Source organism: Octopus bimaculoides, chromosome 10 (genome assembly GCF_001194135.2).
Source record: "Octopus bimaculoides isolate UCB-OBI-ISO-001 chromosome 10, ASM119413v2, whole genome shotgun sequence".
NCBI lineage: Eukaryota > Metazoa > Mollusca > Cephalopoda > Octopoda > Octopodidae > Octopus > Octopus bimaculoides.
The window spans coordinates 31,796,860-31,801,182 of NC_068990.1; the positions used below are offsets into that span (position 1 = coordinate 31,796,860).

Sequence of the window (4,323 nt, forward strand, 5' to 3'; positions counted from 1 at the left end):
TCCCCCCCCCAACCAAGCAGGCTATTTACATGCTAGAAATAACAGCCAAATCTCACAAAACTAGTGTTAGGGTTAGGTTTAGGGTTAGGGTCAGGGTTAGGGTTAGGGTCAGGGTTAGGGTTAGGGTTTGAGTTAGGGTTAGGTTTACCCTGTGGATCTATATAAAAACCGGAGGGGGGGGTCGAAATTTTGAAATTGAGATTTTTGAAAATTTTTTTCCAGAATCGGATTCTCCATGGTCTGAAACATAGGATTCCGTAAAAAAAAACAAAATTTAAAAGTGGGGGTATACCCAGATTACATATACTCCATCTCCACCCTTTCAATGTATAGAATTTAAAGTTAATTTCTTTCAGCATTTTCTCTCGCTTTATCGAACTTCACAAAACTTATTTAGTTGGCGATCTTACGGTACAATACCTAGAAATGTAGGTATTGTAACGAAAGATCGCCATTTAGTTTTATATCATATACCACTGCTAAGCAATATCGGCAGCACCATTTTTTTTAGTTTTAAAAGATTTTTCAGCAACTAATTACAATTACAAAATCCATTCCCGCAAACCATCGACAACGGAAGCAAACTGGAGGAAATGATACATTATTGATTTATCTTCCCATTGAACTTTTCCGTTTAAGAAAGTCGTCAGGTGGCAGCACGCACACACACACACATACATACACACAACTATAGACACACGTACACACACAAATAAACACGCATGTATACACACACGTGCGTGTAAACACAATCTCGTTGTTGGACGGCATGGCTCCTTCCATAGTCAATGTCCTTGCAGCGACTCAAGGTACAAGACTTTATTTTGCTATAATCAAATTATTTATGATATTCTTAACTGCTTAGCTGCCTAGAGTAATCTTTTAACTACCTGTAAAAAAAACAATCGAAGCGGTGTGTGTTTGCAAGAAGCATTACTACTTTATATAAACAATTAAGAATGGGAAAGCAGTCCACTTCATTCATTTCGTGTTTAAAACTGTGATGTGTATATTCACATAATATTCTATGTTTAAAGATAGAGACAGCAGTTCTGTCATACGATGAAATTGATCGGTATATATGTATGTAACTCAACATAGACCTAATTTAATTTTTTATATTGTTTTCCGGTGACGAGTAAACTAACCTAGAACAGTAGTGTACGTATATTTCCTTCCTTAATTAACGTTGTGCTAATTCAAAAGCACCAACGTAGAAGTAAATAAGCTGTGCTCTCTCTCCCTTCTTCACTTTCACTTCGCATTATGTCTTGGTAAGCCACTCTCGTAAAACATGTAAAGAAGCCGGGTCGCTCGGCCAGCTAGAAATAACGGCCAAATCTTCCTCAGATCAGGATCATTTCGTCTTAGAAAATGGCATATAAATGTGACTATGGGCTCGTTGTACTCTGCAAAAAAGACAGATGGCCACGGTCGGAATGTCTTTGATCATAGGTCTGAATACACCTACATTGTGGATGTATGTGTATATACCTGAATATTTATATGTATGTTTTGTATTTTACGAAGCGTGAATGATCGAATGGAGACTGATATTACACCCTATTCTCTTGTCAATGAGGGAGATCTCTTATATAGCTGCAAGACCGCTTACAAAAATAGCAGCCAATTCTTCCTTAAATAACACCCTACTGCCTTATGTATGTTTTTCTTTTTTCCTGTATGAACTAACGAGGGAGACCTTTACATGGTAGTTACGTATGTTAGAAATTGCAGCCAAATCTCTTTATAAGGACAGGTTTTCGATCGACTTGCTAGAAATTGCAGAGAATGTCTCTCGCTGACCTAAGGGCTAAAGAACAATAATAAAATCTACACCACTGTCATTACGACTATTTGATGGTGGTGGTGGTGATATTGCTTGTAATATTCCAAACGACAACCACTGCAACAACCTCCAAAGCGAACAGTATTAACACTACCACCGCCAATACTAACAGCCACCACACATCAATGGTTGTTAGCAGTTGTAGTGGTGCTATTAACGCAACACACGCAATATCACCATCACTACAGCCACTCTATAGTGTTATTGTTTATTGTTGTTTAACCCCAGATCAGGCCACATCATTGATTTGAAGGAAATTTGTCAGTCCCGCCTTCCAGCATATCAAAATTGGATGCATTATATTGGTTGAAATTCCAAACAATTTCAGTCTTTAAAGGATCGTAATTTTAGTATTTTTTGAAAGATGGTCATGATTTTTGCAATTAGCATGAAAAACTACAACTGGTGTAGAAATTTTCGAAAAATTGGATCTGATATGTGAAACCGAAAATATTTCAAATAAATGAATGTACTGAGTTCAATTCCTCCAATCATCACCTCATAAAATTGGCCGTTGTCCAGTTAGAAGTACATGTTTCTGAGTCATCCGAGTTATATTTATTTATTCGTGTGAACTCGGTTGACACGAGTTTTTCTCCTACTCACCATTAGCTTAACTCATAAATTTGTCTGAAAATAGCATTAGATTCTCTTAAAGTATTTACAAATTGAAACATTAATTGCCAACACCTTTTAAACCTCTTTGCAAAGATAATTAACAAGAGAAAAAATTGTACAAAACATAATTACAAATTACTATTACTGTTTTAGTAAATTTATCTTTTCATCTTGCATTAAAAAGTTCTTTTCTTTTTAATCGTAGTACATACGTGGCTGGTGTATACCCTACCTGTATTATAACGTTAGCTTCTATTACATTCTGCAAAACTGAAGTAAACAGTTGAATGACATCGTGATTTAATGAAGCAAAGCAATTTAAAACCAGAGGGAACCATAGTTGGAAAATATGCACACTTGGCTCGGCCGACAAAGTCTTCAAAGGCAGCGGTCCTCAATATTTTTTTTATCATAGACCATTTTCATGCAAGACACTTTTTCTGTGGACTGGGGAATCATACACGTAGCAAAATCCAATTAAGTGCATAATCTTTTATCTCTTACTCGTTTCAGTCATTAGACTGCGGCCAAACTGGGGCACCGCCTTGAGGAATTCTAGTCAAACTCATCGACCCCAGTACTTCTTTTCTTTTTTTAAAGGGTGGTACTTATTCTATCGGTATCTTTTGTCGAACTGCTAAGTTACGGGGACTTAAACATACCAGCACCAGTTGTCAAACAGTGGTGGGTGACAAATACACACATGTTTATATGCGATGGGCTTCTTTCAGTTTCTGTTTACCAAATCCATTCACAAGGCTTTGGTAGGCCTGAGGCTATAGTAGAGGACACTTGCCCAAGGTGCCACATGGTAAGACTGGACCTGGAACCATGTGGCCGGGAAGAAAACTTCTTGCCACACAGCCACGAATTATTACACACACACATATACTTACACTACATATTTAATGCAAAAATATCCTGCAGACTACAATAGCCAATAAAATAGAAACAAAGTTTTTAAATTTACTCTTTCTATGTAGCCCAGCCCTGGTCTGCTGCCCTGTTGGGGATCCCTGTTCTGAGGAACTATATAGAAGTTGTTTGATTCTGTCCAGTCCATTACTATTATACTATCAACCTCAGAGGAGTGAATATCCTTATCAGTTGTGGTAGGATTTGTACTCAGAGTGGAAAACAATGAAACTAAATATTGTAATGTTTTTAGTCCAGCATTTACCACCATTTCTGCTTCATTTCTCTTAATTTTAATGATTAGCAAGGTAGATAATGTGGCTGAAGTGATATCTCTACCTCTTTACATTCTGTGTTCAGACCCTCCTAAGTTCATCCTATATGCAATACTTCCATGCAAAAAGATTTCTTGTGCCATTGTGACAAGCCAATATTTAATGAATGGTATCAACATTAATTATTTTATATTTAGGAAAGATAAGGCGGCAAGCTGGTAGGAACGTTAGCACGCCGGGCAAAATGCTTAGCGGTATTTCGTCTGTCTTTATGTTCTGAGTTCAGATTCTGCCAAGGTCAACTTTCATCCTTTCAGGGTCGATAAATTAAGTACAAGTTGCATACTGGGGGTGATCTAATCGGCTACCCCCCCCCCCTCCACATAAATTTCAGGCCTTGTGCTTAGAGTAGAAAAGAATATTTAGGAAAGAGGAAAAATCAGTCAATTCAACATAAAGTAGGATAGTTTCACTTACTTTATGTGGCCAAATTCCTAAATATGGCTTGAGTGTCAAATCATTTGCTAGATAGAGAGAAGAACCTTTTTTCCATGAAGTTCCCTTCTTGGTTGTGGTTGAGCTTTTTCCCTTTTACCAAGCCACTGGTTACAATGTTTAACATTTCGATAGAAGATCCATTTTTCATCACCAGTCACAAGTCTATCC

General features: G+C 37.3%; 1 protein-coding gene across 2 annotated transcripts in view; it reads left to right on the plus strand.

The window, feature by feature from the left end:
* The window catches only part of LOC106881055 (uncharacterized), an 18,501-nt gene that overhangs the window by 586 nt on the left and 13,592 nt on the right, over window positions 1-4,323 (plus strand). The window contains exon 1 of one of the 2 annotated variants that reach the window (XM_014931262.2): window positions 673-809. The exons of the other annotated variant lie outside the window; for it this stretch is intronic. The gene's annotated coding sequence lies outside the window, so the exon portion shown is untranslated. Of the gene's footprint in view, window positions 1-672; window positions 810-4,323 lie in introns of those variants that run through there. 2 annotated transcript variants of the gene reach the window in all.